At 39.4% G+C, this 15,885-nt stretch overlaps 1 protein-coding gene across 5 annotated transcripts in view; it reads left to right on the forward strand.

Annotated features, from left to right (window-relative positions):
• Nucleotides 1-15,885, forward strand: part of Tnrc6a (trinucleotide repeat containing adaptor 6A) — a 160,707-nt gene that overhangs the window by 89,232 nt on the left and 55,590 nt on the right. The window contains exon 1 of one of the 5 annotated variants that reach the window (XM_031388190.1): nt 96-1,595. The exons of the other annotated variants lie outside the window; for them this stretch is intronic. The gene's annotated coding sequence lies outside the window, so the exon portion shown is untranslated. Of the gene's footprint in view, nt 1-95; nt 1,596-15,885 lie in introns of those variants that run through there. 5 annotated transcript variants of the gene reach the window in all.

Below are 15,885 nucleotides of genomic sequence, written 5' to 3' on the forward strand. Positions count from 1 at the left end.
CCAACCCCGAGTCATTTGCTTTCGCACTCAGGGAACAGACATTCGGGAGAAATGGCCTCAGGGAATATTGCATGGGGGGGGCATTGCAGGGAGACGCGTAATTACGAGTGTGTTCGTTCTTAAAAAGAAAAGCAAAAGGCAGTTCTTGTAAACTTAGTTAAAGCATTCTCACCCTTTTAGAATTTAATTAGGGGACTTGTGCATTAATTACTATTGTAAATGGTTGCAGGCATTGTGTGACTCATGATTGAGGCGGCCCTTATGGCGGGCTGTCAAACTGTTTTGGCTTCCCCGTTATTACTTTGTAGCTAAATTGTTGCCTTTATAAAAAGATACTATGTGTTCGCATTTTTTTTCCTCTCTGTCTCTGCACATTGTAGTCGGGTGGATTCTGTTGCATTGGAAACAGTTTTGTCCTTGAACTTCATGAAGCATAAACTGCGTTTTGTTTTCCTTTGAAACTACATTTTAATCTGTGTTCAGTGTGTGCTCTTTTTATCAGCTGGGAAAGTAATTAAAAATTGTTCCCAGTAAGTGATTATCACTTCTGGGCCTGAGTGCTTTTGCACTGGTAACTTAAGCATCAAATACTACCTCAAAAGAGAGAAGTGGGTTTTTTTGTTTGTTTGGTTGGTTTTTTGTTTGGTTGTTTGGTTTTGTCTTCTATCCCCAAGTAATGCATTTCTGGAAGACCTTTAGTTCTGTTGAGCTGTAATTACTAAACGATCAGCGAATTGTACTATACTTGACCTGATTTCAGATCCACGTTTAAAACAGACTTTTCCTTTACCTATTTGCTTTTGCATCATATTTGGACACTCAGAAACTTGGAGATTAATAGAGTGTAAACAACTTCATTTGTTTTAGGTCTTACTATGGCTTCCGCTTGTTTCTTGGAAGTTCTAGGCGTATGTTGGGGTTATTAGCGCACTTGTAATTGCACAAGTATTTTCCACCATGTAGAATTGTTCCAAATTGCTGGCTCTTTGATTTTATAAATGTTAATCTGTTGGGGTGACTGTTAAAGAATCTGTTCTCTTGGCAAAGAAACAGTATTGGCTTACTCAGTAAGGGGTTTTTCTGGAACTCTAAATAATTATGGAATCATTTAAAGGGACTTTAAGAGCTGATATCAGTGGCTAAATGTCAGCTGGATGTTTAAATAAGTTATGTTGTGAAAAGCAGGAAAGAAAGAATAAGATACATAACTGAACAAAATAGATTGAATTATTGAGATGTAATTTTTAGTAATAGTGTAGGTTTTGGATCTTTTTCTCTCTTCAATTTTTTTGTCAGGCAGCTGCACAGGTCTTGTTTCTGTGAGGGTACCTAGAATTTAGGTAAACATTGTAACACAAGCATAATTTTCCACTTCATTATGATTGGACAGAACTTGGAATCTCTTCTCTTGGCCTTGTTTGAATTCCAGCTCTGCCACTTAAAATGACCTTGACTTGGCAGGTCACTTAGCTTCTGTCTAATCTATGAAACGAGAGGCTTGGGCCATCTTAGTTACTAAGGTCTGTTAGACCCCCTTAGGTTACATAAAAAGAGATCATATGCTGTTAGTGTCCACAGAGGGCATGTACAATCAGGTAGGGGAGCTCTAATATGTACTTAAATAACAGTGATACAAGGTAGTTGATGTAAGGGTCAAAAGGAGATGACATTCCATTCTCGTGCTTGAGGTGATTCATAAGATCGTTAGATATGGAAAAGAAAAATATAGACATTTTAAGGCAGAACATCCAGTGAGATGGGACCAGTTGTTTTTGTTTAAGGTTAAGGTGCTTTGAGTAGGGAGAAAGGTGATTAGATTATATTAGATGGGCGCATGCTTCATTTTTCCCGAATAAGAAAGTATCACTCTTTACCCATTACTACCCTGCTCAGGAAGTCACGGTTGGTAGTATTCACTCTAGTAAACTTTGAGCATTTTCTGGGAACCAGTACCATCTGCCTGACATACCCATGGACAGACTTTGTGTACCTCCTTATTCTTTCTCTTTTTGTTTTTTAAAGATTTATTTATTTATTATATGTAAGTACACTGTAGCTGTCTTCAGACACACCAGAATAGGGCTTCAGATCCCATTACAGATGGTTGTGAGCCACCATTGGTTTCAGGGATTTGAACTCAGGACCTTTGGAAGAGCAGTCAGTGCTCTTAACCACCGAGCTATCTCTCCAGCCCCATACCTCCTTATTCTTGAGTGTCTGGGTGAATTAGGTGTTCTTAGTTCTGCTTTACATATAAGAGGTTTGGGGTATATGCTGAGGTTAAAGTCCTACCATTAGTAATTTCAGGAGCCATCAACTTTCATGCTGTGTTTAAACTTTTTACTGAAGGTAAGGTGCTACACTTTGAAACACTGCACAATTTCTTTTAGAAAATAGAACCTACAACTGCATGCAGTATCTTGGGGTTTCTCACCATGGACACATTTTGGACAAGCTAATTATTTATTTGAGGCTGTCTTTTGTAGTACAGGATGTCTACTATTACCAGGAGTACCCCCTACTCAGGATTTGTAATGATCAGAATGTTTTCAGTTTCTGACAAAGGTCTGTAGGGGATGGAAGGTAGGGATGGGGGACATCATTGTTGGAGATCTTGGTTTGAGGTTTGAACATGAAAAGTTCTAAATATGTAAATGATTAATTCATCAAGCAAACCCTAGTATATGTGTCTCTAGCTTAGAAGCTCTGTTCTGTGTGGACCAGAGTTGGGTTGGCATTCTTCTTTCCTGTGGTAAGTAGCAAATCCTTACCAAGACAGTGCCAGGTGTCAAGCAAAATGGCACTAGGGATAAATTTAGCTAGCTTTTAAAATTAGTTGTTGGCCTTTAGAATTGTCTCATTCTGTCAGTACCATGAACATTCGAAAGAGGGAGCTGTAATGTCTAGATGAGGGTGACTACTATTGGAGTGGAACTAAGGAAGAAAAGTTCAAACCTAGTAAGCACACAGGAGTTTTGTGTAGCAGAAATAGCAAGCAGTTAATCAGACGGTCTTAAGGTATGGGGGGGTGTGGAGGTCTTTTACTATAAGGCTGAAAACGTATACATGGTCTAAGGAGCCACTGTCTAGCTTCTGGTAGTCTATCAGTGTGATAGGAAACTCTTTAAGGCTGGAAATTAATGACTAGGTATAATTGTTGACAGTAGTTCTCTAGGTGAAAGCTGATGAGGATTTGCATGAAAGTGGTGGTAGAGAAAAGTAAGTATGAGTGAATCCTGGGATTTCAAAGCAGGTTAATTGTGAGAGGAGTTCACATAGCTAGGATTCTCCATTTAGGATAAAGGAGATATTGGCCCAACCTTAGAGTAAAATAGAAGTTTGTATGAGGAGAAACAATATTAGTAAAAATTACCAGTTTAGAGGAGAAACAGAAACCTTCTATTAACTAGTGCAATTTAGTTGATGCAAAACAAGTAAAATAAACCTTTATTTTATTAAAAAATAAAAGTTTGGCCGGCTTTTAATTCCAGCACCTGGGAGGCAGAGGCAGGTGGATTTCTGAGTTCGAGGCCAGCCTGGTCTACAGAGTGAGTTCCAGGACAGCCAAGGCTACATAGAGAAGCCCTGTCTTGAAAAAAAACAAAAAAAAAAAAAAAAGAGAGAGAGCTGGGATTCCAACAGACCTTCTCCAATTCTAGTGTTTCACTACCCATTAGATAAGATATAACATGTTTCTGCTTTCTTTCCAAAAACAACAAAGATGTCAGTTTTTTCATGCACATTCTAGTGATTCCTTTAATTTAGGTGTATTGTATAAGTAGAAGTTAACATAATTTGTGATACTGATCCCAGCTCCCAAACCAACTGTTAAATGCCATTATATAACAAATATTAAAGATGCTGTAAACCATATAACATCTAATGTGGGAAACTTTCATTTGAGCCATGAATATCTGGAACAGAAGCAGTGACACAGGACACAAAGGACAACAGGATTAGTCGGGGTATATGTCTCTAGATAGGGTTGTCCTTGCCACCGTCCTAATTTTGTTAGGCTGTTCTGTTGCTTCTTCTGATGTGGCTTGTAGGCTAGGCTTCTTTCTAGCTTAATTTAGAGATTATATAGCAAATTATTTGCTAGAATAAATGAATGCAGACTGAATTTAACTTAAAACAGAATATTCTGGAAATTTTTAATATAAACATAAAAATAGTTTATAATGTTTTGAATTTTGGCATATCAAATATAATCTGAAAATATAATTTGAAAGACAAAGTCTTTTATAGTTTTATTTTATGACAACCCCAAGAATATTGCCCATGATTGGAAATACTAAAACAGGGTATGTTACATATATTTCATTCAGTCTGAACTAATCTCACTCCAAGAAAAGTTCACCTTTTTCATTTGAGGGCTGGAGAGATGAGTAGGCAGTTAAGAGCTCTTGTTGCTCTTGCAGAGGACCCAAGTTCCATTCAAGTTCAGTTCTTAGCATCCACATTGGCTGGCTCCCAACCAACTGTAAGGCCAGCTCTGGGGCATCTGATATCCTCTTCTAGACTCCATGGGTGCTTGCACTCACACATGCACATACAAACATAGTTAAAAATAAAGTTAATCTTAACAAAAAGTCATTTCTAAATCAAAGCACCAAAACTAGTGTAGCACTGCTTCTCCAGATTATTTTCCCATATTTGTTTTATCATTTACACCTCAGACTCCAAATGCAGAATTATGTTCATACAGTAAAGAGCCTCTTGTACATGACAGTCAGTACCTAAACACAGAATGATTAGCTTTATCCTAAGTTTGGTCCACATTTACTTGTTTTCTCTGAAGGATTGATTATTCAACTATTGCACCTTGATGCTGGTCTAGTGTTTTCTTCATGTTAGGAAATGCTACGTAGTTTAAACTGAAACTCAAAGTGTTAAATTTACAAAAATTGCAAGTCTACTTTAAATTTAGAGATTGTGACTGCTACCTTTTATAGTGTTATTTTGAAGATACCTTCCTTATTGAGGGACATAAAAGTTTTCAACTTTGATTAGTGATGTTCAAATAAACTTGGTAAGAAAATGAAACATTGGTTATGTTTGTAATATGTATTCTGGCTTTGTTTGTTTGTTTTGCTTTTGAGACATTCTTACCAGGAAGCTCAGCTTGACCTGAAATTTAGGATTCTCCTGTCTTATAGTTCCTAGCTCAGAGATTATGGATCTGTGCCACCATGCCTGTGTTGAAACTAGTTTGGCCTCATGGCCCTAGACAAGGCAGTTGTGTTGAGTATACAAGGAACCACAGGTGAAAAGAAGTACTTTGAAAAACTGAATATGTGTTTGAACAAAACAAAGCAAAAAACAAACAGAAAACCCAGAACCTAACGGGTTATGGTGTTTATTAGACTTCTGAAGATTTGGTGTGCGTTAGAGTGGCTGTCAGAAGACTTAAACTGAACTTGAAGAGAGTAAAATGTAACTGAGGCAGGCTTTCTTTTAGTCTTAAAAGGAGGTCCATAAACATAAATATAATTAAGAGTCCTATTTAAGACATCTTACTTTAAGCATTTTTTACATCCTCTGTGTTGAGTTGGCTAGGCAGTAGAAATCCTAGCATTTCCTTTCTTGTAACCAGGGAGAAGCATTTGCATTTTCGGCAGTAAGGCAGTAGTGTTAGGTCACAATGACTCAGCTTCTCATTTTAAAGGAATGTTCAAAACAAATTGAAACCTAGTTGAAGAATTTTATACTTTGAACCTTAAAAGATATTTTCTGCAAACAGCAATTGATTGGATTTTGTATAATAATAAGCCTGAGCCCGCTCACTTGTTTTACTATTCTTCCTAATCAATGGTAGTCTGATAGCCTTTATTAGGTAGTGTGCTGCACTGATGCTGATGTTTTTTATATTGATGAAGTCTGTGTTTTGTTGACTTTAGCCCCTTCTTTCTCCTGTGTCTCTCTTCCCAAGAAACACATTTGTGAGCTAGCAGAAGGAAAGCTGGTGCTGCCTGGTGCCTAAAATATACACTGATCTTAAGAGCATTCTAGCATGCCTGCTGTTAACTGCTGCAACAGAAGGGTGCATTCTCGCTGAGTCCTCAAGCAGGTGTGAGGCATGTACATGAGACTTAGTGGGAATGTGGCAGGTTGCTTGCTTATGTGGCTCTTTTGGGTCCCATCACCAGTGGGGTGCACCAGTATCTCAGCTCTTCTGAGGTAGAGGCAGTGGGGACCCAAATTCAAGGTTATCTTTAGCTACATAGCAGGTTCAAGGCCACTGCTTGATGAGACCTTGTCACAAACAAGCAAAGTATAAAAATGGAAAGGGACATGTGAATATTCTTTGCATTCCTGTAGGTTAGCATTTCAAGCATAAGTTGTAAGGCAACTACTGGAAACTTGTGGTTCCTCAGTGGCTATGAAACCAGAGCTTAAACTCTTTAGTACTGTCCTGCTTTTGGTCTATCCTCAAATTCCTCGGAAGGTTCTCCACCTATCACAGAGTCTGACTGGTGGTCTTACTGACTGGTCTTGAACTCACTGTCCCTGCCTGAGTGTTGAGACTATGGGCACAGACTCAGCTTTTGTTTTTTTTCATAGCTGCCTTATTTATATATTTTTTTATTTAATTTTTAAAAATTTTTTTCATTGTATTATGATGAGAAAAGTTACATGATTTCAATTTATCTGAATTTGTTAACATTTAAAAACATATTTTAATTAAATAGAACTGAATCACATTCTTGTTTCCCTTTTGTATCACTGCTCCTCCCAGAGACCCCCCCCTTCAATACCTACAATATCTTTTTTGCAGACTCAACTTTTTAGTGATGCCTCTGTTAAGATCAAATCTCCATGCGTGTGAAGTGTGTGGCCTGTATATTCATCACCTCTGTGATTTCAGAGCAGCAAGTTTACGCTCATACTCTAAACACCAAATATTTAACAGTCACTCCTCATTTAGCTGCCTGCCTTCCAGCTCCTGCCCTTCACTGGTGGATTTTCCGTTCTGGGCATTTCATAACTATGGAATCAGCTGATAGAATTCTTTAGTGTTTGTGTCTATCTTACTGTATTTTCAAGCTTTACTTGTATTGATTTATTGTCAGCACGTCATTCCTTTTAATGGGTGAAAGATACCATCCCACTGCACAGATTTGCCATCTTGTATTTGCATAAACGTGTGATTTTTGTTTGTTTATCTGTATTGCCAGGAATTGAACCCAGGTCTTCAAATGCCAAGTGTGTGCTACACTACTAAGCCCCACCTCAGTACTGTGCTACTTTTATTTATCTCTGAATCATTTAATAGGCATTTCAGCTGTTTTTGCTGAAGGATTGCATAATGCTGCCATTCACATTTGTGTACTAGTATTTATATGGATGTGTTATATTACTTCTGTTAAATATCTCCCTCATAAGGAAATCGCCAGTTTTGTACAATAGCTGTAACTTTTTGAGGAGCTGCCAGACTGTGTACAATACAGTCACCCCATTCTCCACTTCACCAGCAGATGCTCTTCTTCACACACGTCCTTGCTGACACTTGTCCTTTTTAATTGGGAGGCAGGCATCTTTGTGGATGAAGACATCTCATTGTGGTTTTGATTTGCATTTCTCTAATGGCTAATGAAACTGAACATCTTTTCATGGCCTTTATTGGCTGTTTGATTTGGAAAAATGTCTATTTATAGTCTTGTCTGTTTTTAAATTCCAGCTTTGAGTTTTGTTTGTGTTTCTTTTTGAGACAGGGTCTCACTGATACTCTGGCTGGCCTAAAACTTGCTGTGTAGACCAGGCTGGCTTAGAACAAACAGAAATTCACCTACTCTGCCTCCTAAAGTGCTAAAGGTCTTCACCCCTATGTCTGGCTTATTTTTAATTTTTTAAGTGAATTGGTTTTTGTTTTTGCTTTGTTTTGTTTTTTTTTGAAAAAAGGTTTCATGTAGTGCTGGCTAACCAAAAACTTGATAATAGCTGAGGATTGACTTGGAACTCCTTTGTCCCTTTGCTGCCTCTCACATGCTGGGTCACCACATCATCCTGGGGGACGTGATCTTGTATTGTTGAGTTGAGAGTTCTTAATGTCCATTAGAAATAAATCCTTTATTTTATATACGATTTACAATTATTTTCTCCTATTCTCTCTGCTCTTTTCACCTTCTTGTTGGTCCCTTGAAGCACAGATAGTTTAACTATGATAATTCTGTTGCTTGTACTTTTGATATTAATTCTAAGGTTGGAAAAATCCCTCCCCCCTTTTCTTTTCCTCCAAGGTTGTAAAAATTCCTTTGTTTTCTAACAGTTTTATGGATTTTTACATTTAGGTCTGTTATTTTTTGTATATGGTGTAAGGTTACTAATCTCATTCTTACAACTTTTCAGTTGTTTGGCCCCATTTGTTGAAAAGATGGTTTCTCTGGTATCCTTGAAAGTCAGTTGCTCATTATGTATGGCATTACTGTGTCATTTGGTCTGTTGGTCATCCTGTATTCATTGCTGTAGCTTTGTAGTTAGGCTTGAAACCAATTCCAGGGGGTCTCCCCCCAACCCCAGGTCTCATTTTCAGGGTTGTGTTGTCCCCTGGTGTTTCTATGTGAACTTTATTTAGCATCAGCTCATCTGTTCTAATGAAAAAGTTGAGTTTTGCATAAGAACAGTTTATAGATCAGCTTAGATAATATCTTAATGGCATTATTCTCTATTTTTATATCTTTATTCATAAATACTTTCTAGTTATTTAGGCCTTTAATTTTTTCAAAGACATACTGTGTTTTAAGTACATAATTTATACTTTTTAAAAATTCATTCCTGAGTATTTTGTGGTTTTGATGCTATTAGAAATGGAATTATCTACTTTAAGTTGATAAAAGGGATAGAAACCAGGAGCTTAACTAAGCATACTAAGCATGTACTCCATTCCACAGTCCCTGCTATCAGTGAATACAGGTAGATTTATAGCTTCCTTTCTGATCTTGCTGCGTTTGCCCTATTGACTGAGCTCTCCTTCCATTTCACTTAAGACTTATTATTGCTGTAACTTATTTATTTATTTGATTTTGTGTGTGCATGGCTGTTTTGCCTGTATTTATGTCTGCCTGTGAAGCCAGAAGAAGGATCCCCTGGATCTGTAGTTAGAGATGGTTGTGAGCTGCCACCAAACACGAGTCCTCTAAAAGAACAGCTGGTTCTCTTAACCACTGTGCCATATCTCTAGTCCCTTTTTTGTTTGTCTGTTTCATATAGTATTGAAAAAGAATGTTAAGGTTGGTTGTGTTAATCATTTGTTACCATGGATGTAAGCTGTGGGCTTTTCTGTAACTACCCTATGTCTGTTTAATGAAGTTTTCTTCTATGTCCAGTTTGATTGCTTTTCTTTCTCTCTCTCTTTTTTAAAAAAATATTATTTATTTAATATATATGAGTACACTGTAGCTGTCTTCAGACATACCAGGCCATCAGATCTCATTACAGATGGTTGTGAACCACCATGTGGTTGCTGGGAATTATACTAAGGTCCTCTGGAAGAGCAGTCAGTGCTTATAACCACTGAGCCTCTCTTCAGCCCTGATTGCTTTTCTTGGCGATAGTGTTTTGAATTTTTGTGACTGCTGCTCTTGTATATTGATACCATCAGTAACTTTCTTCATTCTGTTAACATTGTAGTACACTGATCTTTGTATGTTAAACCTTGCATTTTTGAGATGAATCCTTTGATACGTTGGACTTTTTTGTCTGTCTATCCTTTCTTTTTCTAAGACATGGTTTCTCTGTGTAGTCTTGGCTGTCCTGGAACTTGCTTTGCAGACCAGGCTGGCTTCCAAGAGACCAGAGTGCTGAGGATTAGAGATGTGTGCCACCACACCCAGTGTGTTTGTGTTTCTAATGGCTATAAATCTATACTCTTCCTGTAATAGTTTTTGATATGTGGTATTTGACTTGGAATCTGGGGTTGTTAGCTATTGCTTTGGGGTATATCAGATGCTGCATTGTGCTTTAAGAGTTGTTTTTTGTATTCAGTAACATTTTCTCTATATTCCTGCTCAACCTTCTTAGTGTCTTGCAGTGATTTTCATGTAGCTAATAATTAGTGTACACTTACTCTGTGCCTTCAGTTAGTACTTTATCTGTTTTATCTAATCTAATCTTCACAACTTTTTCAGGGCTGTGCAGTTGGACTTCGTTAGTTACAGGATAGTGGCTTATGAGATGTTAAATATGTTTGTAAGGCCACATAAGCTACTGCTGGATCTGAAGTTTAAGTTCTTCTTTTCTCAACGTGGGCCCCCAAACTCTGCACTACAAGCTGTGCTTAGGAAGGGCCCTTTGATCTGCTCTTTGAAGAAATAGTGTGTGGGTGGAAAGAGTGAAAGGAGTACAGTTACAGCCTCTTAGTAAGGGAAGGAAGCAGGATTGTTGTCTAATTTAGACCCTCTGTGCCCAGGGAGTACAGTTCAAGAACTGTTTTTTTTTTCCCTGTACCAGTAATTAGTTCTTTCTGGAACAGCGAGATTAACATCTAAAATAATTAGATCATGTATATTGTTTAATTGGAGGTCAAGGGTGAGGTCTGTATTGGTTGGAAAGAAATGTGAAGGAAGTAGTAATTGAGCTAAGCTTCAGAAAGGGGGTGGGCTTAGAGATTTAGGTAGGCAGCTTGGGGTCTGGAGCTTTAGGATAGACAGCCTTGTACCTGGCAAGGCATGGAAGAGTGTTTTCATAGTGATGGGGAATGATATTACTGCTATATTTCAGGGTTGTAGGTCCAAAATAAATATTTCTAATACTGTATACTCTAGAGTGCTGCTTTCCTGATGGTGGGATATCTGTTTTGACTAACTTCCTTAGCCTGAACTTTCATTTCCCCCCTTTTGTATGCATAATATTGTTGCAACTTGCAAACATGATGCCTTTTTACCCCTAAAAACTGGTATGTCTGTATTCTAAATTCAAAGGCATTTTCTTAGTAATTACAGTACTATTCTCATAATTGGGGAAACAACACTGATATTCATGATTGCTAATGCAAAGATTTTACTAAAATTTTCTCTGTTGTCTCAGCTCTGTTCGTCACAGCAAGGCAAAAAGAGCAGTTTTTTTCTGGTCAAAGTCAATGCAAGGTCACAGGTTGGATTTGGTTTAGCTGCCTGTACTCTGGAACTGGTTGGCAGTCTTTGTATTGCGGTTTTCTGGTGTGTAAAGAGTGAGGGCTGTTTTGTAGATTGCCTCTCTGTTTCTCTCTCTAGGTCCAGAGCTGTGTTTGGGGCAGGAGCGGCATAGGACTGAAGTGCTTTTCTTTGTGGTGAAGTGTTTGAAGTCACTTTGTCTCATTGTCACGATATTAACCAAGTGATCTCCATCCTTTTTTGTCATTGTCTTCCCCATTCTGTTTTTCTTTTTTGCTGGTCCCCTTTCAGCTTCAATATAGTCCCTTCTTTTTTTTTTTTTAAAGATTTATTTTATTGTTTTATTTTATGTGTATGAGTACACTTTAGCTGTACAGATGGCCATGAGCTATCATGTGTGTGGCTGCTGGGAATTGAACTCAGGACCTTCTGCCCGCCCCCACTCGCTCCAGCCCCTGCTCGCTCTGGTGTAATTCACTGTAGCTGTCTTCAGACACACCAGAAGTGGGTGTCCGATCTCATTACGGGTGGTTGTGAGCCACCATGTGGTTGCTGGGATCCGAACTCATGACCTTTGGAAGAGCAGTCAGTGCTCTTACTCACTAAGCCATCTTGCCAGCCCCCCCTTCTCCTTTTGTATCATTTTACATTAAAGTCCTCTGTGCTGGTGGATCTGTTGTGATTGAAAATAGCCTCTGTTACATTCTCTTGTTCATAGTTATTTTCACTGCTACCTTTATTCATTTTTTCCATAGTAGTTTTCTTTGTTTCAAAAAGAAATCACAGATTTCATTCTGTTCTATTCTGTTCATTTTACTGCAGGAGTTATTGGAAAAACAGACCCCAGCCGACTTATTCCCTTACCAGTTTTTGCTGTAATTGAGTCTGCTGATACTACTTACTATGTAGTACTGACTAGCTTATTGACGAACACAGAAATCAAGACTGAGGAAACAGTAAAGCCAATAGGAAGTGCAAATGGTGGGATATGTGAAGAAGAAGGAGGGCAGATGATTTTCTGACAAATGTGATGTGGATTTTATAACCAGCTTGAACATGCAGTTGATTCTGTGTGAGGGTGACCTGCCACCAATAGGCTCCTTGGGCCAGCAGAAACGTTGCCTCCTGTTTCCTTTCCTTTCCTAAGGCAACTAGAACCATCCATCTTTTTAAAGTCTAGTTAGTGTCTATATCTTCATGCTGTCAGCTGTCCCACTGTGTTGGCTGTCTTGCAGTTCTCTTTGGTTTTCCTTCGTGTTGTGGTTTGGACATTACACGTTCACTGGGATTACTAACTTCTCACTGCACAATCGATGTGATTCCTATGTTTACCCAATACTTTTGTACCTTTCCATTCTGCTTCCCTCCTGTTAATTTGTCAGGTTAACCAGTCCCTGCGGTCCATGTCATTCTGGGCTCTCTTGACAGGAAAAGCTCCATTTTTGTCTGTAGAAATCCTGCTTCTTCAAGTTTCATAGTTCAGTAGGAGGACCTAAAGAACTCAACGTGTAGGTCTATGGAATGTTTGTGATTTTTGTGCAGTGGTTTCTGTACAGGGTTCTTAGTAGGGTTCAATAATTAAAAGGGAGGAAAACATCTGGAGCATGTGACAAGTAAAAGTGGGGAAATTCTCAAACATGGTGGACAGACTTAGCTGATAATGGCTTTTAATAAGGGGCAAGGAAACACACACAGAGAGAGAGAGAGAGAGAGAGAGAGAGAGAGAGAGGAAGAGAGAGGAAGAGAGAGAGAGAGAGAGAGAGAGAGAGAGAGAGAGAGAGAGAGAGAGAGAGAGAGAGAGAGAGAGAGAGAGAGAGAGAGAGAGAGAGAGAGAGAGAGGAAGAGAGAGAGACAGACAGACAGGGTGGAGGGGACTTTGGAAGCTGAAAGCTGAAGCCCACCTTCTCCATGAGGGGTAGGAATTTTTTAGAAGTTTTGAAGGGTCTTCTTATGCTAGGGTTGGTCAGTTTGAAGAAGGGAATGTCTGATTGACCCCCCAGTTGTAACGTAAACATCCTGATTGGCCTTGAACTTGTTGAGGCAGTCCATCAGCAGGGGACACTAGTGGAGGGAGAAAAAGCCCACAAGGCCTTTTTTTTAAAAAACTGCTAGGCTTTTGTCTCAGGCTCGGAGGGCAAGGAAGAAGCCAGCCATCTTGTAAGCTCATCATCTTCATTACCTAGTCATGGATGGCCCTCTCTCTCTGTCCTTCTGCGTATGTCAGGGAGTAACTCCGTGTCCCTCAGAATGAAAGGAAATTAAAAGAACAATCGACAAAGGAAAAAGGTGAATAGGATACGTATGGGAAGAAACTAGGTGTCAGCGTCCACAATCACACCCCATGCAGCTACAGAAGACATGCAGAATCTTCCCTGCATGCTTAAGAGATTTGCCAGAAATTTTGTTGGAAATTTGTTATCTTTGGACTGGAGAGATGGCTCAGCTGTTAAGAGCACCTGCTGTTCTTGTGGAGGACTTAAGTTTGATTCCTGGCACCTATGTAGTGGCTCACAATCACACATAACTCAAGTTCCAGAGGATCTGAGGCCCTCTTCTGACTTCTTGGGCATTGGGCACACACATGTTGTGCAGATATGCAAGCAAAACATTAATACACATAAAATACATATAAACAAATATTATTGTCCAAGGTTTCTGTTGGATTCTGGTCTTGTATCATATTTTGAGAAAAGGTGTTAAGTGAGTTGAGTTGTGGTGTGAGGTGATGGGTACCTACTCTCACCAGTTAGGGAATGACACAGGCCAAGGATCATCCTGTAGTTGGCACCTGCTGTGCTGATTTTGTTAACTCTTTGAACACACCATGCAAGCCTACCCCATCCACATGTCTTGGCTCTGGTTTAATATTTTCATGTAGATTGTCCTGCTGCTACTATTTTCATATCTTCCTGTGTATCATTCCCTTCCCAGAGGCTTGGAATTAATGGATCACCTGAGAGTGGCATTTGCACATTCATGGTGAATAGATGCTTGCAGATCTTAACCCTTAGTCCATATTCCTAATAGCAGTGAATAATAATTCCCTTTGAAAGGGATATTAGAAGAACTGAACCTCACTGGGCAGTGGTGGCGCATGCCTTTAATCCCAGCACTTGGGAAGCAGAGGCAGGTGGATTTCTGAGTTCGAGGCCAGCCTAGTCTACAGAGTGAGTTCCAGGACAGCCAGGGATACACAGAGAAACCCTGTCTCAAAAAAACAAAACGAAACAAAACTGACCCTCACCCTCAACCTTAGAAAGGAAGAGTGGGAGGTGCCTCTAGCTCTGAGGTGTGCACTGCTGGCTGGGGTGGAGCCCTGGGCCTCTAGCACTCTGGGTTCCATTTATATCATTCTCATCTCTGCCCATCCTGTTACCTTTAGCCAGTGGTATGGAGACTTGGAATTTGTAGGTTTTTACTGTGGAAAGATTGAAGAGTAGATGAAAACAGAACACTGTGAGTAGTCTGCAGTTCTTGTTCATTTTCAAAAGTTGGCCACCATTTTGTCAGTTTTGTTCCTGTCAGTTTTCCTTTTATCTGTGTGGTGCTGTGGTAGGTATGGAAAAGTGAAATCAGATCTAGTATTGGAAATTTTTTTTGTATGAAATTAATGTATGCTTTTCCTAATATCTCAAATTAGAAATATTGCTAATATTCTCTCTCTTAAAGATAGTCTTCTTTGTAGCTCAGGATAACCCCAGACTGGTGTTGTAGCTGCAGATGGCTTTGCACTCCTCATCCTCCTGCTCTCACCTTTTAAGTGCTGGGATCACAGGTGTTGGCCACCGTACTGGGACATACCTAATGTACTTCTTAAAACATTTCTCCAAATACTGTCCAGCTGTAAGCTTTCACTGATGTTCCCTTTCAGGTTCAGGAGGTTATTTTCATGTGTCTTCCTCTATGCTTAAAATAATACAAACGTAACACTGGCACACTGTAGCTGCCAGCAGCCACTCATACGAATGGGTCGTCTGGAATGGGAGTCAAAGGGCCTTAAAATTAAGGGTACTGGAAATGCGGGAAAGGTTTGAAAAAATTAGATCAACACATGGTGTGCTTTCTGTCCACCATCTTTCATTGAATTCTCCTTGTTACAAGCAAACAGGTAGATAGGTAAAGCAAAACGTCTCCCCCAAGTTCGTCAGCAACTTGGCCCAATCAGCAGCTTCATCTTCAGTTTCTGGAGGCGGGACTTCCGGCATAACTGGAACTTGGAGAGAGGTGTGGCTATTAGCAGGAGGTGGGCAGAGAGGTGTGGTTATCTGTGGCAAGGCGGGGGTCTGATAGAATCTGCCCTCAGCTGTAGGAGGGTCACAGCACAAAACTTTTGGGTTTTTTGTTTTTTTGTTTTTTGGGCTAGTCTGTAGTGGCACAACCTTTAATCCCAGCCCTAAGAGGCAGAAAAGCAGGTGGATGTCTGTGAGTTTGAGGCCAGTCTGGCAATAGTGCTGGTTGTGACTGTACAGCTTGTGTTTTTCCTTTACTGTGTTAGGGACCTTCCTTACAGTGAGTAAGCAGATCAGCTCCTTTTCATTATGCTGTATATGCAGCAGCCATTCTTTATTGATGGGCCTTCCAGTGTTTGCGTTCAGCTCCCTTGAGAGAGAATTTTGATATACATATGCCTTATGCTCTAGTTCTTAACTGCTGTAAGTCATATCCTCAAGGATGGTGTGGCAGGTTAGAATAAATATTCATCTGTGTATCTGTATTATAACTTGCTGTATTGTCATACTTCCCAAAAGGTTTTATGCTTTTGTGGGTTGTTTTTTTTTTTTTTTTTTTTTTTTTT

The sequence above is a fragment of the Mastomys coucha genome, unplaced genomic scaffold, assembly GCF_008632895.1.
Source record: "Mastomys coucha isolate ucsf_1 unplaced genomic scaffold, UCSF_Mcou_1 pScaffold21, whole genome shotgun sequence".
Lineage (NCBI taxonomy): Eukaryota > Metazoa > Chordata > Mammalia > Rodentia > Muridae > Mastomys > Mastomys coucha.